Genomic DNA, 23,621 nt, shown 5'->3' with positions numbered 1-23,621 from the left:
CTCTGAGAGACTTCAGGACACCAACATTCCTTGGGCCCCAGGAGGGAATGTGACAGGATCCACAGGAACCAGGGGCTTTGAGAGGGACCTTGAAGAGGACCCTCAACCTCCCCCCACTTCAGCCGTGGGGTGTCTAATTCCCTTCTGAGGACTCCTCACCACAGCCAGTGCAGACGTTCTGACCTTGATTCCATATGAGGTCCAACAAGGTGGTCCTTGCCTTAGTCCAAGGAAAGATGACGCATGTTTCTGTCACCGTTGCTCCCCCAAGGTCCACCCCTCCCCTGACCCCACTCCCTATGGTGCCTTCCTCTGATGTGAGTCAGTGTATGCTTGTGCGCACACCCAGAGAATCTACTCCACATTGCCAAAACATCCTGGGGTCTCAGGACCTCTAATTCCCACGGCAAAGTATGTGGCAGGGAGACAGCCCTAGCCTAGGAGATCCTAACTCTCCTTCGTCTCAAGACTCTGCCCCTGCCAAGGCTGATTAGTAGTAACACACACACACACACACACACACACACACACACACACAATAAAACTGCACAGGCTAAAACGTATTGACTGAAAATTTATAGAAGCAATATATAATTTTGGTACCTATTATCTGACTCAGTTGACCAAGTACAAATTATTATTCTTAAAGAAATCTTACAAAGACAGAAACTATAGTCATGAAACCATGATTAGGATAAGAAAACGTGACATTCATTTTTTAAAAAGACTGATATCAAGTCAAACACTTGAAGGAAACGTAAAATGAGGATATCCCAGCCAGGAGGCCTGAGGCTGACAGACGCCCCTCCCGCCCCCACCGGCCCGGAGCGCGGGCGCAGGCGCGAGCGGCTGCGGGTGCGAGTGCGCAGGCGCGAGCGGCCACGGGGGCGGGGGCGGGGGACGCCTGAGCTGCCGGGGCCGGTCCTGAGGGAAGGGAAGGCGGAGACTGGGTCGGTCCCCACTGCGAGACGCCCCGGAGCGGGCAGCAGCGCAGGCACGAGTAAGTGCAGCTCTACCCGCAGCCCCTCACCGCGCGCCCCCGCCTGCCCGACGGCCCGCGGCCCCGACTCCGCCAGCCTCGAGGAGCGCGAGCCCCGCTCGGTCCTCGGCTCCGGGGTCGCCGCCAGCGGCCGCAGGGTGAGGACGCCGGGCCGGGGCCCCAGGGCGGCCGTGGAGCGCTGGGCGCCCCGCGCGCTCGCAGCCCTCCCTGCCCGGCGCCCCTCGACGGCGGGGGCGGCCTCTGGGTCTGTGGGCGCCGCCTGGACCCGGTCGCCGCGGGCTCGCGGGTTCGGGTCGGGGAGGTGCCGCCGAGGAGCCCGAAGTTGGGGCCGCGGGGTGCGCGTCGGGCGCGGTGGGTCCGCAGGTGTGAGGAGGTCTCTGCTCCCGGGATGCGCGCCGGTGATGGGGGCGCACAGCTCGGGGATTCTGTTCGCTGGCCGGCGGCAGCGGGTTTTCAGATGGAGCTCCGTGCTCTTTCCTAAAGCCTTCTGGAGGATCGGCTACAAAAGGTTAAATTTCACTTTCAGCGTTTTCAGGCTTTCTGGACGGTCGCTGACTCCAAGAGCGCTTCCTGGAGGGCAGTTTGTGACATACTAACATCTAAGCAAAGTTTGAAATAAAACTATTCCCGCCTTTTTATGTTTTGGGGTATGCTGAACAGTTTTTCTTGATTGCGTTAGGCTTTTCAAGCAATAGGGCGACTTTTGGCGAAGCTGCACTGCTCTTAAATGACGACGGTTTTGTCGCCAAGTCGTGTCCCAACTCTTGCGACCCCATGGACTGTAGCCCTTCAGGCTCCTCTGTCCGTGGAATTCTCCAGACAAGAATACTTGAGTGGGTTGCCATTTGCTTCTCCAGGAGATCTTCCCGACCCAGGAATGGAACCCGAGTCTCTGGCATTGTAGGCAGATTCTTTATCAACTGAGCTACTAGGGAAGCTCCTAAGTTAAATGAGCATTTAAAAAATACTTCTTTGAGCAGTTACCACAGACGCTCAAATATTTGAGAATTCTAGTTATAGTAATGGGCGTGGTTTCTTTGGTTTTTTGTTTGGTTTTGGGTCTTCGGTTGTTTTTTGTTGTTGGTTGGCTGGTTCTGGGATTTTTGGATTTTTTGGGGGAGTGGGTGTCGGGGTAAAGTTTGCATTAGGGAGAGATGATATCCAAATCAGGAGAAATGTTTATTTCATGGTATTCTGGTATGCAGTGTTGCAGTTTAAAGTATCTAATCCTGGTTAAATCTCAGATTGGCTCCAGCAAATGGGTATTTTTATTGAGAATAGTTTGGGTTTTGTTCTGTGGGTTTTTTATGTGTTTTTTTTTTTTTTTCCAGTACAATCTGCTTATTTAGCATGCTTCAAATCATAATAGATTGTACTTAACACTGGTGGTTGGTGCAAGGAACAATGCTTTGTAACACAGAGATGGGTTGTGTTTTTCTCCAGAAATTTTTTCTTGAGTTAGTACGTTTCCACGGAAAATTCTCAGCAGTGACTTTTGCAATAGCAGTTTGGTCTCTGTAATGAGGAATAAAGCATATCATTTCCCTGTTGAAGATAATGGCATATGTTATAAAGATAGGCATCTGGTACATAAAAGGAATTCGAGCTTTGAGTTTGGTGAATTAGTGTCCTCAATGAAATGGCTTATCTCTTCGGAGAGAAGAAGAGCAATAACCACATGGTGATGACCAGGGTTCTTTCCCTACACTGAACACCAAGAGGAAGGGGAGGAGACAGAGTGATTTTCAGAAGAATTGACATTCATTTATCAACCATGTATCCTCTTTCCTTGCTGTTTCTTAATTCCCAGAGAAATTAAAAACGTGGTTCCTAACCAGGATATTTGAATGGGAAAGGTCCTTTCAGTTCCCAGGCAGGTAACTGAATCCATTGTATAAGCATTCATCTCCCTGTACCTTGGAAGTAACACTGAGAAAATCCTCTTCTCTAATGGATGAAGTGGGCAGAATAGGAGGGTGGTGGAGCTTTTTGGGGCAAGTTTTCCAAAAGTTGGAGCAAAAGTGAATCCCTGTCTTCAAAGGAACAGACTCATTAGATACCAGCATTTGGACCTTAAGGTCTTTTGCAACATCATGTAGCTTGTTAGCAAAAATAATCCAGACCATAGAAAGATCCACGTGGTCAAATGCTTATTGGATGAAAAGTAATGAAAGAAAAAGAACATTCTGAAGATTTTTAATATCTGGTATTTGACCCAGATCAGTTGACTGAGTACAAATAAAGGTCAGTAAAGAAATCTTCCAGAGAGAGAATTTAGTCATTCAGCTTTGATGTGGACAAGAAACCTGCTATTTATTTGTTAAACATTAATCCCAACTAAAATACTTCGTTAATTAGAAATAAATATGGATAAACTACAAGTGGTTTACTATGCTGTGTTTTCAAAGCAGGATCAAGGAATTAAAAGTTACTGAAGTTTTCTCTGGAAAGAACTTTCTCAACATTATTTTTCAAATATTGTAATTCTGATTGCAGTGTGTATGAATCTCAGAGTAAAAACTGTTGAGGAATTGATATTCTCTGAGGTCAAATGACTGATTCAGAAGAGCAGGGTTAAATTGGAGGGTAAAACTGTCAGTAATACAAATTGATGTGTGTCATTTTAAATGTACTAGCTTGAGGGCAATTTAAGTTGATCGTATAATTAGCATAATTGTGTGTATAATGGTTCCTGCTAAATTACCACACAACTCCCCAAATTTCAGCGGCACAACACTATGGTTCCCCCATCACAGCACTGGGTGGGTATTCACTTTGGGGAGACTGCACTCCTTCAGATGGTCATTCAGGAACCCAGACTCCTCCCATCCTATACTGTCTCCATTCCCTTAGACCTCATCCCCATCTGCATCCATCAGCAGAAGGGGGCAAGAATATGGAGAAATGCATATGGAAGTTTATGATGAGCCAGCTCTGGAAGGATACAGGTCAGTTTCTCTGCTGCTGTTTTGGCCACAATCCGTTTCTGTGGCCACAAAAGAGACTGGGAAGTCTTCCAACTGTTCTCCCCAGGAAGGGAGAACAATTAAAGTTGTCAGCAACTGTGAGTAATTCATTTCGATTTAATTAGTTTTCAACTCTTTATTGGTTGTTTGCCTTACACCAAGCGCTGTGCAGAGTGTGACCTGAGAATTGATTGAGCAGCATCTTGATCTTGGAGGAGTTCTGAATCCTCAGGAGAGAAGACAGAGTATGAAGTGCCTGCCATCCTAGGAGAAAGGGATTAAGAGAAGCTGCTTTGAAAGTTCAGGGAATGATTCTAGATTTGAAAGCTGCCTGGAAATGATAGGATTTGGACTCCACTTTCAGAGATGAAGCAGATATGATTGTGAAAGAAGCTGGCATCAGGAGCTGTAGAAACAGGTCCTGCGATACAAGGTATCATAAAGAATATTATGTCCTCATTGTTCAGTTGCTAAGTTGTGTCGGACTCTTTGTGACCCCACGGACTGCAACACATCAGGTTCCGCTGTATTCCACTACCTCCTGGAGTTTGCTCAAATATATGTCCATTGAGTCGGTGATGGTGTCTAACCATCTCATCCTCTGCTGCCCCCATCTCCTTTTGATTCCAGCCCTTCCCAGGATCACGGTCTTTTCCAGTGGCTTTTCGTATCAGATGGCCAAAATATTGGAGCATCAGCATCAGTCTTTCCAGTGAATATTCCGGGTTACTTTCCTTTAGGTTTGAATGGTTGGGTCTCCTTGCAGTCCAAGGGATTCTCAAGAGTCTTCTCCAGCACCACAGTTCAAAAGCATCAGTTCTTTGGCACTCAGCTTTCTTTACAGTGCAACTCTCACATCCATATATGACTACTGGAAAACCATAGTTTTGACTATATGGACCTGTGTTGGCAAATTGATGTCTCTGCTCTTTAATAGGCTGTCTAGGTTTGTCAGAGCTTTCCTACCAAGGAGTAAGTGTCTTTTAACTTCCTGACTGCTGTCACCATCTGCAGTGATTTTGGAGCTCAAGAAAAGAAAATCTGTCACCACTTCCACTTTTTCCCCTTCTATTTGCCATGAAGTAATGAGACCAGATGCCATAATCTTAGTTTTTTGAATGTTGAGTTTCAAGCCAGGTTTTTCATTCTCCTTTTTACCCGTGTCAAGAGGCTCTTTATTTCCTCTTCACTTTCTGCCATTAGAGTGGTATCACCTGTATTTCTGAGGTTGTTGATATTTTCCCAGCAATCTTGATTACAGCTTGTGATTCATCCAGCCTGGCATTTCACATGATGTACTCTGCATGGAAGTGAAATAAGCAGGGTGACAAAATACAGCCTTGTCATACTCCTTTCCCAATTTGGAACCAGTCCCTTGTTGCATGTCTGATTCTAGCTGTTGTTTCTTGACCCACATACAGGTTTCTCAGGAGTCAGGTAAGGTGGTCTGATACTCTCATCTCTTTAAGAGTTTTCCACAGTTTGTTGTGATCCACACAGTCAAAGGCTTTAGCATAGTCAGTGAAGCAGTAGTAGATGTTTTTCTGAAACTCCCTTGCTTTTTCTATGATCCAATGATGTTGGCAATTTGATCTCTGGTTCTTCTGCCTCTTCAATACCCAGCTTGTACATGTGGAAGTTCCCAGTTCATGTACTGTTGAAGCCTGACTTGAAGGATTTTGAACATAATCTTAGAGGAGCGAGTACAATTTTACAGTAGTCTGAACATTCTTTGGCATTGCCCTTCTTTTGAATTGAAATGAACACTGACCTTTTCCAGTCCTGTGGCCACAGGTGAGTTTTCCAAATTTGCTGATACATTGAGTGCAGCACTTTAACAGCACCGTCTTTTAGGATTTTGATTAGCTCCACTGAAATTTCGTCACTTCCACTAGCTTTGTTTGTAGTCAGCTTTCCTAAGGCCCTCTTGACCTCACACTCCAGGATGTCTGGCTCTAGGTGAGCGCCTACACCATCATTGCCATGGTCATTAAGACTTTTTTCTATAGTTCTTCTGTGTATTCCTGCCACCTCTTCTTAATCTCTTCTGTTTCTATTACGTCTTTACATTTCTGTCTTTTATGGTGTTTTATTGTGTCCATTTTTGCATGAAATGTTCACTTAAATCTTCAATTTTCTTAAATATTATGCAGCCATTAAATTCACATTTTCTAAAATTACAAATGGATGCAATAACTACCCATATTAAGTGAGAAAGAGACCAGTAAGGTAAGGTAATTCCAATTTTTAGAATTCTGTGTAAATTTAGATGAAATCATCTGTACATGTTGAATGATAGTTTTGTAATTTTCTAAACTGTCTTACTAATATAAACAGAAAAGTATCATAAATTGCTTTGATTTGATAGACTAATTTCTATCCACCACACCCAGAGCTGGGTGTAGACAGGTGATCCTAGCAGGTTCCCACCATCTCTCTGCTGGTGAGGTGGCAACAACCTCCTCTCTCCTCTGTGCTGTGGACCCAGGTCCTGGCTCAAGTCCTCAAGACAGTGTGAAGACAGACATCCCCAAAACACTGAGCCTTACAGAGTTTGGTTTGTTCTAACAGTAAGATCGTGAATGTGGCAAGTGTAAATGTTGACTTCTTTTGCTGACAAAATCATGGAGCCATGCAGCACTCCTGCCATTTCTGAAAAACGCCACCAGAGGGCAGTGTGGCTGCTTCTGACAAACACTTTCCCATTCACAACTGATCCAAGTTAGCCTTCATCAGAACACGTTTTATAAACTTACAGGACCTCTTTAAGGTATATTGATTTGCTTTTCTTCTTTAATCTTATTTGGAAGTTAATGGAAATTCACCGGAAATAACAAACATAAAGTGAGCCACCGACTAAGTTTTACCTTGTGACATGTAGACATGTAAAATTATGTGTCCAATCCCGTTCTTCGTCCACTTCTGTCCCTTCCTCTCTATATCCATCTGTAAGCATCTGTGTAACCCATCTTTTGATAATCTACATACCATATCAGATATTTTTCAATCATGTTCCTACTTCTTTGTGACGTGAATGTTTCAGTAGTAAGTGGGCTGCTTATAAGACAGTGGGAAGCAGTGTGAAGGTGAGCAGTAGGTCTCAGTGGGAGTCATCCCAACGGGGAGATCTGCTCAGCACAGCCAGGGTCAGGCCCATCCACACTGTCTCCTATCCTTAAAGCACTGAGTCTACCCTCTTGGGGGAACTTTGCTAAAATGTTGATTATTTTAAGGACCATCAGGGTTAAGATAATAAGTGATGGTTGTAGTAATTCTGGGAGAGAGCTAAGGTTATGATGTTAATGACCTGGTACTCTGCCTCCAACAACCTTCATGCTGTTATCACCACTGCTCAGCCATCTGGGAGCAGAGACTGCACCTTGATTTTGACTGTTACAGCCCTCCAGCCCAGTACTGGGCAAAGTAGATGTGCCAGTACTGCTGAATAAATACATTTGGGGTCAGGACCTGACAGATTTGAGAATGTATTTGAAACTGGGATTCTCCCAGACCTGTCCCAATAGGAGGTCATCATAAATCAGCTGCCTCCTCCCCTGCCAGGCCCTGTATACCTGCTGGCCTTCCCACAGTACCTCTCAGACAGGATGGACTTGGTCCTAGGTATTTCTCAGATCAAATCTTACCATCTTCTCTGACTCCTCTCACGGGCTTTGGCCTCCTTAGTTGTCCTGCTGTGTGACTGTCCACTCTGGGGTTCAGGGACCACCTCTGATTCCCTTCGGGATGGAATGTCAGAATAGTAGATTCTGTGGAGCTAAAGCTTCATGATGGGCTTTAATTGACAAGGCAATAATTACATGGCCAAGGATAACTTTGACATGACTCCCTTTTGTAGAAATAATGTTACTTACTCATTTATGGTTGTACTGTGTCTTCGTTGCACAGGCTTTTCTCTAGTTGTGGTAAACGGAGGCTGCTCTGTAGTTGCGGTGTGTGAGCTTCTCACTGCGGTGGCTCCTCTGGTTGTGGAGCAGGGGGTCTAGAGCGTTCGTTCCCGCTTCAGTAGTTGCCGCCTATGGGCTCAGTAGTTGCTGTTCCTGGGCTCTAGAGTGCAGGCTCAATAGTTGTGGTGCATGGGCTTAGTCGCTTCAAGGGATATGGGATCGAACCTGTGTCTCCTGCATTGGCAGGGAGATTTTTAACCACTGAGCCCCCAGGGAAGCCAATGACTGTATCTTAATGGTGTTGTTTTCCTTGAACAATTCATTTTAAACTTGATGGCATAAAAATAAATGTCTTTTCTCTGAAGTCAGCATGGTTGCTGAATGTCAGCCTTTCTCTGATGGTGCTCTAAAAGACCTGATACACACCAAGAGAAACATAAGTAAATTGTGTCATGTTATAATGTGGTATAGAGTAGTATAACGCTAAAAGCTACTGTTATCCATTTGTGCTAGAGTAATTGTTTACTGGATATGAATATTGACCTGTCTTCTCGTGCTTTGATCAAATTCAATGCTTTTTTCCTACACTAAATACCAGGATGAAGAGTTCAAGACAGAATAATTTTAAGATGAATTGTTTATTTCCCCACCATGGACTCTCTTTTCTTGATGTTTCTTTGTTCCCAGAGAAATGAGAGATGTGGTTTCTAACCAGGGTATTTGAGAGGAAAAGATTCAGTTCCTCAAGAGGTGACTGGGAACCATTTGGTTGCTTTCATCTGCGTGGACCTTGGAAGCAGATGAGAGAAAATCCTTTTCTATTTTCGAATGAAGTGGAGAGACCAGAGGGTGGACTCTTTGGGAAAACAGTTCCAAAAGGTGAATCAAAACTGAGTATCTGTCAAAAAAGAGTATCTGTCATCAAAGAAGTAGGCCGATTGGACACCCACAGTTTGATCCAGGGGCACGTGGGCCATCATGGTGATTTCTAGGAAAAATAATCAACACCAATGAAAACTCCACATGGTATAAATGTGTTACTAACTGAAAATCGATGGTCAGTTGACCATCAGTTGACCAAGTACAAATAATGATCATGAAGAAATCTTACCAAAAGAAGAAACTGTGAAAAAGGCACATCTATAAATCATAAATTATGATTTAGATAAGAACCCTTGCTATTTATGTGAAAAATTTTTGATCCCAAGTAAAACAGTTACAGTAAATTAAAAATAAACAGTAATATCCAGGTCAGGGGTGCCGAGGGTGGAAGGTGGCTGCGAGGTCCGGCTCCATCTCCAGCGAGTGCGCAGGCCTGAGCGGGGACAGGTGCGAGGGCGGAGGCGTGGGGACGCCTGAGCTCCCAGGACCCTTGCTGAGGGAAGGGAAGGCGGAGACTGGGTCGGTCCCCACTGCGAGACACCCGGACCGGGGAGCAGCGCAGACACGAGTAAGTGCAGCTCTACCCGCAGCCCCTCACCGCGCGCCCCCGCCTGCCCAATGGCCAGCGGCCCCTGACTCCTCCAGCCCAGAGGAGCGTGAGCCTCGCTCGGTCCTCGGCTCCGGGGTCGCCGCCAGCGGCCGCAGGGTGAGGACGCCGAGCCGGGGGCCCCAAGGCGGTCGTGGAGCGGTGGGCGCCCCGCGCGCTCGCAGCCCTCCCTGCCCGGCGCCTCTCGAGTCTGCTCTCGGCGGGGCTGCCCCACTACAGCGGGGGGCGGCCTCTGGGCCTGCGGACGCTGCCTGGGCCCCGTCGCTTTGGGTGCGCGGATCCGAGACGGGGAGGTGCCGCCGAGAAGCGCGAAATTGGGGCCGCCGGGCTGCGTCGGGCGCGGTAGGCTGCAGGTGTGAAGGGGTCTCTGCTCCCGGGATGCGCGCGGGTGATGGGGGCGCACAGCTCGGGGATCCTGTTCTCTGGCCGCCGGCAGTGGGTGTTCACATGGGACTCCGTGCTCTTTCCTAAAGCCTTCTGGAGGATCAGGTACAAAAGCTTAAAGTTCACTTTCACGCTCAGTGTTTTCGGGCTTTATTGACTGACTGATGACTCACCGAGCGCTTCCAGGAGGGTAATTCGTGACATACTAACACCTAAGCAAAGTTTCAAGTAAAGTAGTCCCCGCCTTTTAATGTTTTTGCCGATGGAGGGCTTTTTGAACAGTTTGTTTTTGTTTCTGTTCATCTTTTCCAGCAACAGACCACTGAGAAACGGCATTACTCTAAGTTAAAGGAGCATTTAAAATGTTTATTTCTGCACAGTAATCATAGACGCTAAAGTATTTTCAAATTCTAGCATCTACAAAGAGCTCGGTTGTTGTTTGGTAAATTTTGCTTGAAGGAAAGACTTTGGAATCCAGAGAAATGTTCATTTCATGAAATTGTGATACACCCTTTTGCAATTTTGAGTATCTAACCTAGGGGAATTCTCAGATTTTTTTCCAGAAAATGCATATTTTGTTTGAGAATAGTTTGGGTTTCGTTCTGTGGTTTTTATGTGCTGTTTGTTGGTACCTACTTCAGTTCAGTTCAGTTCAGTTGCTCAGTCGTGTCCGACTCTTTGCGACCTCATGAATCGCAGCACGCCAGGCCTCCCTGTCCATCACCAACTCCTGGAGTGTACTCAAACTCAGGTCCATCGAGTGGTGATGCCATCCAGCCATCTTGTCCTCTGTCGTCCCCTTTTCCTCCTGCCCCCAATCCCTCCTAGCATCAGGGTCTTTTCCAATGAGTCAACTCTTTGCATGAGGTGGCGAAAGTATTGGAATTTCAGCTTCAGCACCAGTCCTTGCAACAAACACCCAGGACTGATCTTTAGGATGCACTGGTTGTATCTCCTTGCAGTCCAAGGGACTCACAAAAGACTTCTCCAACACTACAGTTTAAAAGCATCAACTTTTCAGCACTCAGCTTTCTTCACAGTCCAGCCCTCACATCCATACATGACCACTAGAAAAACCATAGCCTTGATTAGATGTACCTTTGTTGGCATACTAATGTCTCTGCTTGTTAATATGCTACCTAGATTGGTCATAACTTTCCTTCCAAGCAGTAAGCGTCTTTAAATTTCATGGCTGCAATCACCATCTGCAGTGATTTTGGAGCCCCCAAAAATAAAGGCTGACACTGTTTCCACTGTTTCCCCATGTATTTCCCATGAAATGATGGGACCAGATGCCATGATTTAGTTTTCTGAATGTTGAACTTTAAGCCCACTTTTTTATTTATTTATTTATTTATTTTTTCAGTGGGTTTTGTCATACATTGATATGCATCAGCCATAGATTTACACGTATTCCCCATCCCAATCCCCCCTCCCACCTCCCTCTCCACCCGATTCCTCTGGGTCTTCCCAGTGCACCAGGCCCGAGCACTTGTCTCATGCATCACACCTGGGCTGGTGATCTGTTTCACCATAGATAATATACATGCTGTTCTTTTGAAACATCCCACCTTCACCTTCTCCCACAGAGTTCAAAAGTCTGTTCTGTATTTCTGTGTCTCTTTTTCTGTTTTGCATATAGGGTTGTGGTTACCATCTTTCTAAATTCCATATATATGTGTTAGTATGCTGTAATGTTCTTTATCTTTCTGGCTTACTTCACTCTGTATAATGGGCTCCAGTTTCATCCATCTCATTAGAACTGGTTCAAATGAATTCTTTTTAACGGCTGAGTAATATTCCATGGTGTATATGTACCACAGCTTCCTTATCCATTCATCTGCTGATGGGTATCTAGGTTGCTTCCATGTCCTGACTATTATAAACAGTGCTGCGATGAACATTGGGGTGCACGTGTCTCTTTCAGATCTGGTTTCCTCAGTGTGTATGCCCAGAAGTGGGATTGCTGGGTCATATGGCAGTTCTATTTCCAGTTTTTTAAGAAATCTCCACACTGTTCTCCATAGCGGCTGTACTAGTTTGCATTCCCACCAACAGTGTAAGAGGGTTCCCTTTTCTCCACACCCTCTCCAGCATTTATTGCTTGTAGACTTTTGGATAGCAGCCATCCTGACAGGCGTGTAATGGTACCTCATTGTGGTTTTGATTTGCATTTTTCTGATAATGAGTGATGTTGAGCATCTTTTCATGTGTTTGTTAGCCATCTGTATGTCTTCTTTGGAGAAATGTCTGTTTAGTTCTTTGGCCCATTTTTTGATTGGGTCATTTATTTTTCTGGAATTGAGCTTCAAGAGTTGCTTGTATATTTTTGAGATTAATCCTTTGTCTGTTTCTTGATTTGCTATTATTTTCTCCCAATCTGAGGGCTGTCTTTTCACCTTACTTATAGTTTCCTTTGTTGTGCAAAAGCTTTTAAGTTTCATTAGGTCCCATTTGTTTAGTTTTGCTTTTATTTCCAATATTCTGGGAGGTGGGTCATAGAGGATCTTGCTGTGGTTTATGTTGGAGAGTGTTTTGCCTATGTTCTCTTCTAGGAGTTTTATAGTTTCTGGTCTTACATTTAGATCTTTAATCCATTTTGAGTTTATTTTTGTGTATGGTGTTAGAAAGTGTTCTAGTTTCATTCTTTTACAAGTGATTGACCAGCTTTCCCAGCACCACTTGTTAAAGAGGTTGTCTTTTTTCCATTGTATATCCTTGCCTCCTTTGTCAAAGATAAGGTGTCCATAAGTTTGTGGATTTATCTCTGGGCTTTCTATTCTGTTCCACTGATCTATATTTCTGTCTTTGTGCCACTACCATACTGTCTTGATGACTGTGGCTCTGTAGTATAGTCTGAAGTCAGGCAGGTTGATTCCTCCAGTTCCATTCTTCTTTCTCAAGATTACTTTGGCTATTCGAGGTTTTTTGTATTTCCATACAAATTGTGAAATTATTTGTTCTAGTTCTGTGAAAAATACCGCTGGTAGCTTGATAGAGGTTGCATTGAATCTATCGATTGCTTTGGGTAGAATAGCCATTTTTGACAATATTGAGTCTTCCAATCCATGAGCATGGTATGTTTCTCCATCTGTTTGTGTCCTCTTTGATTTCTTTCATCAGTGTTTTATAGTTTTCTATGTATAGGTCTTTTGTTTCTTTAGGTAGATATACTCCTAAGTACCTTATTCTTTTTGTTGCAGTGGTGAATGGTATTGTTTCCTTAATTTCTCTGTTTTTTCATTGTTAGTATATAGGAATGCAAGGGATTTTTTGTGTTAATTTTATATCCTGCAACTTTACTATATTCAGTGATTACCTCTAGTAATTTTCTGGAAGAGTCTTTAGGGTTTTCTATGTAAAGGATCATGTCATCTGCAAACAGTGAGAGTTTCACTTCTTCTTTTCCTATCTGGATTCTTTTATTTATTTTTTTTTCTGCTCTGATTGCTGTGGCCAAAACTTCCAACACTATGTTGAATAGTAGTGGTGAGAGTGGGCACCCTTGTCTTGTTCCTGATTTCAGGGGAAATGCTTTCCATTTTTCACCATTGAGGGTGATACTTGCTGTGGGTTTGTCATATATAGCTTTTATTATGTTGAGGTATGTTCCTTCTATTCCTGCTTTCTGGAGAGTTTTAATCATGAATGGGTGTTGAATTTTGTCAAAGGCTTTCTCTGCATCTATTGAGATAATCATATGGTTTTTATCTTTCAATTTGTTGATGTGGTGTATTACATTGATTGATTTGCAGATATTAAAGAATCCTTGCATTCCTGGGATAAAGCCCACTTGGTCATGGTGTATGATTTTTTTAATATGTTGTTGGATTCTGTTTGCTAGAATTTTGTTAAGGATTTTTGCATCTATGTTCATCAGTGATATTGCCTGTAGTTTTTTTTTTTTTTTTTTGTGGCATCTTTGTCTGGTTTTGGAATTAGGGTGATGGTGGCCTCATAGAATGAGTTTGGAAGTTTACCTTCCTCTGCAATTTTCTGGAAGAGTTTGAGTAAGATAGGTGTTAGCTCTTCTCTAAATTTTTGGTAGAATTCAGCTGTGAAGCCATCTGGTCCTGGGCTTTTGTTTACTGGCAGATTTTTGATTACAGTTTCGATTTCCTTGCTTGTGATGGGTCTGTTAAGATCTTCTATTTCTTCCTGGTTCAGTTTTGGAAAGTTATACTTTTCTAAGAATTTGTCCATTTCATCCAAGTTGTCCATTTTATTGGCATAGAGCTGCTGGTAGTAGTCTCTTATGATCCTTTGTATTTCAGTGTTGTCTGTTGTGATCTCTCCATTTTCATTTCTAATTTTGTTAATTTGGTTCTCTCTTTGTTTCTTAATGAGTCTTGCTAATGGTTTGTCAATTTTGTTTATTTTTTCAAAAAACCAGCTTTTAGCTTTGTTGATTTTTGCTATGGTCTCTTTAGTTTCTTTTGCATTTATTTCTGCCCTAATTTTTAAGATTTCTTTCCTTCTGCTAACTCTGGGGTTCTTCATTTCTTCCTTCTCTAATTGCTTTAGGTGTAGAGTTAGGTTATTTATTTGGCTTTTTTCTTGTTTCTTGATGTAAGCCTGTAATGCTATGAACCTTCCCCTTAGCACTGGTTTTACAGTGTCCCATAGGTTTTGGGTTGTTGTGTTTTCATTTTCATTCATTTCTATACATATTTTGATTTCTTCTATGATTTGTTGGTTATTCAGAAGCGTGTTATTTAGCCTCCATGTGTTTGAATTTTTAACAATTTTTTTCCTGTAATTGAGATCTAATCTTACTGCACTGTGGTCAGAAAAGATGACTGGAATGATTTCAGTTTTTTTGAATTTTCCAAGACTAGATTTATGGCCCAGGATGTGATCTATTCTGGAGAAGGTTCCGTGTGCAATTGAGAAAAAGGTGAAGTAGATTGTTTTGGGGTGAAATGTCCTATAGATATCAACTAGGTCTAGCTGGTCCATTGTGTCATTTAAGGTTTGTGTTTCCTTGTTAATTTTCTGTTTAGTTGATCTATCCATAGTTGTGAGTGGGGTATGAAACTCTCCCAGTATTATTGTGTTAGTATTAATTTCCTCTTTCATACTCGTTAGTGTTTGCCGTATATATTGTGGTGCTCCTATGTTGGGTGCATATATATTTCTAATTGTTATATCTTCTTCTTGGATTGATCCTTTGATCATTATGTAGTGTCCTTCTTTGTCTCTTTTCACAGCCTTTATTTGAAAGTCTATTTTATCTGATATGAGTATTGCAACTCCTGCTTTCTTTTGGTCTCCATTTGCATGAAATATTTTTTTCCAGCCCTTCACTTTTAGTCTGTATGTGTCTCTTGTTTTGAGGTGGGTCTATTGTAGACAGCATATATAGGGGTCTTGTGTTTGTATCCATTCAGCCAATCTTTGTCTTTTGGTTGGGGCATTCAACCCATTTACATTTAAGGTAATTATTGATAGGTATGGTCCCGTTGCCATTTACTTTGTTGTTTTGGGTTCACGTTTATACAACTTTTCTGTGTTTCCTGTCTAGAGAAGATCCTTTAGCATTTGTTGAAGAGCTGGTTTGGTGGTGCTGAATTCTCTCAGCTTTTGCTTGTCTATAAAGCTTTTGAATTCTCCTTCATATCTGAATGAGATCCTTGCTGGGTACAGTAATCTAGGTTGTAGGTTATTTTCTTTCATTACTTTCAGTATGTCCTGCCATTCCCTTCTGGCCTGGAGGGTTTCTATTGATAGATCAGCTGTTATCCTTATGGGAATCCCTTTGTGTGTTATTTGTTGTTTCTCCCTTGCTGCTTTTAATATTTGTTCTTTGTGTTTGATCTTTGTTAATTTGATTAATATGTGTCTTGGCGTGTTTCGCCTTGGGTTTATCCTGTTTGGGACTCTCTGGGTTTCTTGGACTTGGGTGGCTATTTCCTTCCCCATTTTAGGGAAGTTTTCAGCTATTATCTCCTCGAGTATTTTCTCATGGCCTTTCTTTTTGTCTTCTTCTGGGACTCCTATGATTCGAATGTTGGGGCATTTCACATTGTCCCAGAGGTCCCTGAGGTTGTCCTCATTTCTTTTGATCCTTTTTTCTTTTTTCCTCTCTGCTTCATTTATTTCCACCATTTTATCTTCTACCTCACTTGTCCTATCTTCTGTCTCCGTTATTCTACTCTTGGTTCCCTCCAGAGTGTTTTTGATCTCATTCATTGAATTATTCATTTTTAATTGACTCTTTTTTATTTCTTCTAGGTCTTTATTAAACATTTCTTGCATCTTTTCAATCTTTGTCTCCAGGCTATTTATCTGTAACTCCATTTTGTTTTCAAGATTTTGGATCATTTTGATTATCATTATTCTAAATTCTTTTTCAGGTAGATTCCCTATCTCCTCCTCTTTTGTTTGACTTGGTGGGCATTTTTCATGTTCCTTTACCTTTTGGGTATTTCTTTGCCTTTTCATCTTGTTTAGATTGCTCTGTCTGGAGTAGGCTTTCTGTATTCTGGAGCTCTGTGGTTCCTTTTTATTGTGGAGGATTTATCCAGTGGGTGGGGTTAGACAATTGGCTTGTCAAGGTTTCCTGGTTAGGGAAGCTTGCGTCAGTGTTCTGGTGCGTGGAACTTGATTTCTTCTCTCTGGAGAGCAATGGAGTGCCCAGTAATGAGTTTTGAGATGGGTCTATGTGTTAGGTGTGACCTTGGGCAGCCTGTATGTTGACGTTCAGGGCTATGTTCCTGCGTTGCTGGAGAATTTGTGTGGTATGTCTTGCTCTAAAAGTTATTGGCTCTTGGGTGGTGGTTGGTTTGAGTGTAGGTATGGAGGCTTTTGGACGGTCACTTATTACTTAAAGTTCCATGTAGTCAGGAGTTTTCTGGTGTTCTCCGGTTTTGGGCTTAAGTCTCCTTCCTCTGGATTTCAGTTTTATTCTTCCTGTAGTCTCAGGACTTCTCCAACTATACAGCACTGATAAGAAAACTTCTAGGTTAATGGCGAAAAGATTCTCCCCCGTTAGGGACACCCAGAGAGGTTCACAGAGTTACATGAAGAAGAGGAGAGGGAGGAGGGAGATAGAGATGAGCAGGAGGAGAAAAAGGGGGACTCAAGAGGACAGAGACAGATCTACGCAGCTGTCTGTTCCCAGAGTGTTCTCCGTAGCCCAGTCACCTACAAAGATTCACAGAATTGGATTGGGAAGAGAAGGGGAAAGGAGGAAATAGAGGTGTTCTGAGGTAGAAAACAGAGAGTCAAGATTGGGAGAGAATAATCTTTGGTTTAAAAATAGGGCTTCTCTTCTTTTTTTTTTTTTGTAAGTTTATAGTGTATTCAAAATGAAAATTAAGGAGTAGTAGAGGAGTACTAGAGGACTTGAAAAGAAATAAGAGAAAAAGAAAAATAGAAAATAGAAGAGAAAAAGGAAAGAAAAAAAAAGAAGAAAAAAGAAAAAGATAAAAAAGGAAAAAAAAAATTTTTTTTTTCCCTAATTAAAAAAATCGTAAAAATCTATGGAAATGAAAGTTAAGGAGTAATGGGGGAATAATAGGGAATTTTAAAGGAAAATAAAAGAGAAAAAATAAAAAATTTAAAAAAAAAAAGAGAGAAAAAAGTAAAATTATATCTAGGAGTTTCTCTGGAGCCGTTGGGGTCAGTGTGGGTTCAGCTCAGTTTCAGATAGCTCCCCGTTCCAGCTTACGCTTCTCGATATCTACAGGCCCCTTCCGGTGTAGTCGGTGTTTTCTACGGGGATTTTAATCTGTTGGACCAGTCCCTTCTGAAGCAGTTCCCTTTGTTTATTTGGCTTCTGTTTGCCGGTCTCTTCAGAGCCTCATTTCCGCCCTGACACAGGCGGGCGGAGGTGGACTCTTATTCAGGTAGCTAGTTCCGTCCTCTGCGGGGAGGGGCTGGCGCTGCGGGGAGAGGCTTGTGCCACGGGGGGACGGGCTGGCGCTGCCGGGAGGGGCTGAAGATGCTTTCTCCGTCTGCGCTGCTCAGGCTCCCGGCTGTTCTATATGGAGCGCGCCCCGCGCTGCGCGAGGTTCCAGCCCTCGGGTGTTCCACAAAAGCGCGGAAGGAAAAGCTGCGCCTGCAATCTGTGCCTTCCCCGTCAGAGCAGTCCAGGCAGCCAGGGGCTTGGTGGGCGCACTCTTCCCAGGTGTGGCGCGCCCCCTCCCCTCCGCGGACCCAGTCTCAGTTTCCGCTGGCACCAGTCGGGTGCGTGCACCTTCTGCCCTCCGCATCCCCAGCCCCAGTCCCTGCCCGCGCTGGTCGGGTGCCTGCTCCCTGTGTCTCGCCGTGACCTTCACCTCCCCCGTGCCTCCTGCCTCCGGCGGGGCTGGGCCGGTCCGCAGCCTGCGAGCTCTTCTCTGGAGTTTCTCGGTCTCTTTGTTCTGCAAACGGCCGGCAGTGTGTTCCGGCCGGTTAATTTACTCTCTCTCTTTTCGTCTCCCACAGTTCAACTTGGCAACTCACAGAAGCTCCCTCCGACTGTCCTCAGGGCACTCAGGCCCAGACCCTACCCCAAGCAATGGCGCCTGAGACTCCCTTTCCGGGAGGGATCTCTGTCCTTAGCTCTTTTGTCTCACTTTTTATCTTTTATATTTTGTCCTACCTCCTTTGGAAGACAATGTGCTGCTTTTCTGGTCGCCAAATGACCTCAGCTAGCGATCAGAAGTTGTTTTGCGAAGTTTGCTCTGCGTTCAGTTATTCTTTTCATGAATTTGTAGGAAAGTGGTCTCCCCGTCCTACTCCTCCGCCATCATGGCTCCTCCCTATATGTACCATTCTTTCAGATTCCATATGTAAGTGACATCACATGATATTTGTCTTTCTATATCAGACTTCACTCAGTATGACAATCTCTAGGTTCATCCATGTTGCTAACATATCGTTATTTTGTTCTTTTTAAGAGTCGGTAATATTCCATTGTAAACATGAGCCACATCTTCTTTATCTATTCCTCCATTGAGGAACATTTAGTTGCTACCGTCTTCTGGCTCTTGTAAATACTGCTGCAACGAACATTGGGGAACATGTATCTTTTCAAATTCTGGTTTTCTCTGGATATATGCCCAAGAGTCAGATTACTATATCATATGGTAAGTCTTATTTTTAGTCTTTTAAGAACCTTCATACTGTCAGACAGAACTGAGCAACTGCACTGAACTGATACTGTTTTCCATAGTGGCTGTACCAATGTACATTCTCACCAACAATGTACGAGGCTTCCCTTTTCTCCACGCCCTCTGCAGCATTTATTGTTTGTAGATTTTTTGATGATGGCCATTCTGACTGGTATGAGCCGACACCTCATTGGAGTTTTGATTTGTATTTCTCTAATGATTAGTGATGTTCAGTGTCTTTTCATGTTCCTCTTGGCCACCTTTATGCCTTCTTTGGAGAAATGTGTATTTAGATCTTCTACCTATTGTTTGATTGGCGACATTAGTTTTTTTTTTTTTTTTTTTAATGTTGAGCTGCATGAGCTGTTGCATATTTTGAAGATGAATCCCCTGTTGGTCACTTCATTTGCAGATATTTTCTTCCTTTCTGTGGGCTCTTTTCATTTTGGGAGAACACTGTCTCCCAGGGGTCAGTTTTTAAGTTTGATTAGGCTGCATTTTTTTATTTTTGTTTTTCTTTTCATCACTCTAGGAAGTGGCTTATAGAAGATCTTTCTGCGATGTGTGTCAGAGAGTGTTCTGCCTATGTTTTTCTCTTAACGTTTTTATAGTGCCTAGTCTTCCATTTAGATCTTTAATCCATTTTGAGTTTATTTTTATGTGTGGTGTTAGAGATTGTTCTGATTTGATTCTTTTCCGTGAAACTGTCCTGTTTTCCCAGCACCACTTATTGAAGAGACTATCTTTTCTCCACTGTGTCTTCTTGTCTCTTTGGTCATAGATAAGGTGAAATAGGTGTGTAGGTTTGTCTGTGGCTTTGTCTCTTGACTCATTTTCCAGTTAGCCTTTCTAAATCTTGTTTACACAGCTCCAGCCACATTATGAGAAACGCTGGGCTGGATGAAACACAAGCTGGAATCAAGGTTGCTGGGAGAAATATCAATCACCTCAGACATGCTGATGACACCACAGCTATGGCAGAAAGAGAAGAACTGAAGAGCCTCTTGGTGAAAGTAAAAGAGGAGAGTGGAAAAGTGGCTTAAAGCTCAACATTCAGAAGACTAAGATCCCGGCATCTGGTCCCATCACTTCATGGCAAATTGATGGGGAAACAGTGACACACTATATTTAGGGCTCCAAAATCACTGCAGCTGGTGACTGCAGCCATGAACTTAAAAGACGCTGACTCCTTTGAAGAAAAGTCATGACCAACCTAGACAGCATATTAAAAAGCAGAGACATTACTTTGCCAAGAGAGGTCCATCTAGTCAAAGCTGTGGTTTTTCCAGTAGTCATGTATGGATGTGAGAGTGGGAGTCTAAAGAAAGCTGAGCACCGGAGAATTGATGCTTTTGAACTGTGGTGTTGGAGAAGACTTTTGAGAGTCCCTTGGACTGCAAGGAGATCCAACCAGTCCATCCTGAAGGCAATCAGTTCTGAATATTTGTTGGAAGGACTGATGCCAAAGCTGAAACTCCAATACTTTGGCCACCTGATGTGAAGAGCTGACTCATTTGAAAAGACCCTGATGCTGGGAAAGATTGCAGATGGGAGGAGAAGGGATCAACAGAGGATGAGATGGTTGGATGGCATCACCAACTCAATGGGCGTGAGTTTGAGTAAACTCCGGGAGTTGGTGATGAACAGGAAGGCCTGGCGTGCTGCAGTCCACGGGGTCGCAAAGAGTCAGCCATGACTGAGCCACTGAACTGACTGACTGTCCCATTCAAAAGAGTCCTTTTCCAGTTGAACTTCCTCAGAACATATTTTATAAACTTAAGGGAATTTCTTTAAAATATATTTCCATGCTTTTCATCTCCAGTTTCATTTGGAAAGGAGTGAAAAGCCATTCCAAGTAACACATGTAAGGTGAGCCCCTGTTTGAAGGTTGTCCCTTGTGACACACCTGTGTGCTCAGCCGCTCAGTCAAGCCCAGCTCTTTGTGATGCCATGGACTGTAGACCAGGCTCCTCTGTCCATGGGGTTTTCCTGGCAAGAGTGCGGGAGTAGGTTGCCACTTCCTACTCCAGAGGAATCTTCTCGACCCAGGGACGGAGCCCGTATCTCATGTGTTTCCTGCATTGGCAGGTGGGTTCTTTCCCACTGCACCAGCTGGATATCGATGGGTAAAATTCTGTGCCAGCCCCTTTGTTTCTTCTTCTCTCCCCCTCATCCATCTATAGATAACTATCTCTCTGAAACGCCTTTGGAGAATCCGTGTAACATTATCAGAGCTATTTTTCAAGCATGTTGATCCTTCCTTGTGATGTCAGTGTTTGTGTAGCAGATCATCTGCTCCTATGACACTGGGTATGTCCCTGAGCCCTGGGAGACAGTGTTCAGGTGGGCAGTAGGTCTCAGTGGGAGTCAGTCGAGGGGGGAGGTCTGCTCAGCACAGCCAAGGCCAGCCCACATTGTCTTCTATCCCCAAAACACTGAGTCTGCTTCCCTCCCCGCCACCCATCCGCCCCAGCCCCAGGGCACTTGGCTAAACTCCTGTATATCCTGAGGAAGCATCAGGGTCAGAACAATGAACAGTGGTTCTAATCATTGTGAGCGAGAGATGAGGTTCTGTGTTTTCAGTTCTTAGATTTATGTGTCTTGATTCATTGTGTTATTATTTTAAATTTTAATTGTCATATCATTCTTTGCAGTGCTGCTAGTTTCTGCTGTGCAGCAAAGTGAATCAGTTATATATATATATATACACCCTCTGTTTTTAGATTCTGTTCCCACGTAGGTTACTACAAAGAACTGAATAGAGTTCCCTGTGCTCTCCAGTAGGTCTTTCTCTATTTTCTGTGTAGTAGAGTGTATTTGTCGATCCTAATTTATCCTTCAGCCTTCTTTGGTACCGTAAGTCTGTTCTCTACATCTGAGACTCTATTTCTCTAAAGAGGTTTATATGTACCATTCTTTCGGATTCCATATGTAAGTGACATCATATGATATTTGTCTTTCTATATCAGACTTCACTCAGTATGACAATCTCCAGGTTCATCCATGTTGCACACATAGCATTATTTTGTTCTTTTTAAGAGTCGGTAATATTCCATTGTAAACATGAGCCACATCTTCTCTATCTATTCCTCCATTGAGGAACATTTAGTTGCTACCGTCTTCTGGCTATTGTAAATAGTGCTGCAACGGACATTGGGGAACATGTATCTTTTCAAATTCTGGTTTTCTGTGGATATATGCCCAAGAGTAAGATGACTCTATCATATGGTAAGTCTTATTTTCAGTCTTTTAAGAACCTTCATACTGTCAGACAGAACTGAGCAACTGCACTGAACTGATACTGTTTTCCATAGTGGCTGTACCAATGTACATTCTCACCAACAATGTACGAGGCTTCCCTTTTCTCCACACCCTCTGCAGCATTTGTTGTTTGTAGATTTTTTGATGATGGCCATTCTGAGTGGTATGAGCTGATACCTCATTGGACTTTTGATTTGTATTTCTCTAATGATTAGTGATGTTCAGTTTCTTTGCATGTTCCTCTTGGCCACCTTTATGCCTTCTTTGGAGAAATGTGTATTTAGATCTTCTACCTGTTGTTTGATTGGCGACATTAGTTTTTTTTTTTTTTTTTTTAATGTTGAGCTGCATGAGCTGTTGAATATTTTGAAGATGAATCCCCTGTTGGTCACTTCATTTGCAGATATTTTCTTCCTTTCTGTGGGCTCTTTTCATTTTGGGAGAACACTGTCTCCCAGGGGTCAGTTTTTAAGTTTGATTAGGCTGCATTTTTTTATTTTTGTTTTTCTTTTCATCACTCTAGGAAGTGGCTTATAGAAGATCTTTCTGCGATGTGTGTCAGAGAGTGTTCTGCCTATGTTTTTCTCTTAACGTTTTTATAGTGCCTAGTCTTCCATTTAGATCTTTAATCCATTTTGAGTTTATTTTTATGTGTGGTGTTAGAGATTGTTCTGATTTGATTCTTTTCCGTGAAACTGTCCTGTTTTCCCAGCACCACTTATTGAAGAGACTATCTTTTCTCCACTGTGTCTTCTTGTCTCTTTGGTCATAGGTAAGGTGAAATAGGTGTGTAGGTTTGTCTGTGGCTTTGTCTCTTGACTCATTTTCCAGTTAGCCTTTCTAAATCTTGTTTACACAGCTCCAGCCACATCATGAGAAACGCTGGGCTGGATGAAACACAAGCTGGAATCAAGGTTGCTGGGAGAAATATCAATCACCTCAGACATGCTGATGACACCACAGCTATGGCAGAAAGAGAAGAACTGAAGAGCCTCTTGATGAAAGTAAAAGAGGAGAGTGGAAAAGTGGCTTAAAGCTCAACATTCAGAAGACTAAGATCCCGGCATCTGGTCCCATCACTTCATGGCAAATCGATGGGGAAACAGTGACACACTATATTTAGGGCTCCAAAATCACTGCAGCTGGTGACTGCAGCCATGAACTTAAAAGACGCTGACTCCTTTGAAGAAAAGTCATGACCAACCTAGACAGCATATTAAAAAGCAGAGACATTACTTTGCCAAGAGAGGTCCATCTAGTCAAAGCTGTGGTTTTTCCAGTAGTCATGTATGGATGTGAGAGTGGGAGTCTAAAGAAAGCTGAGCACCGGAGAATTGATGCTTTTGAACTGTGGTGTTGCAGAAGACTTTTGAGAGTCCCTTGAACTGCAAGGAGATCCAACCAGTCCATCCTGAAGGCAATCAGTTCTGAATATTTTTTGGAAGGACTGATGCCAAAGCTGAAACTCCAATACTTTGGCCACCTGATGTGAAGAGCTGACTCATTTGAAAAGACCCT

General features: G+C 43.3%; 1 long non-coding RNA gene across 1 annotated transcript in view; it reads left to right on the top strand.

Moving 5' to 3' along the window:
- Positions 1–906: 906 nt before the first annotated feature.
- LOC133069938 (uncharacterized) overlaps positions 907–23,621 on the top strand; it is a 458,638-nt gene continuing 435,923 nt past the window's right edge. The window contains exon 1 of the long non-coding RNA XR_009696030.1: positions 907–1,000. This is a non-coding gene — a long non-coding RNA (uncharacterized LOC133069938). The remainder of the gene's footprint in view (positions 1,001–23,621) is intronic.

Source organism: Dama dama, chromosome 15, assembly GCF_033118175.1.
Source record: "Dama dama isolate Ldn47 chromosome 15, ASM3311817v1, whole genome shotgun sequence".
NCBI classification, from domain to species: Eukaryota; Metazoa; Chordata; class Mammalia; order Artiodactyla; family Cervidae; genus Dama; species Dama dama.
Note: the sequence above shows the minus strand (reverse complement) of the source record. Positions and strands in the feature narration are given on the sequence as shown.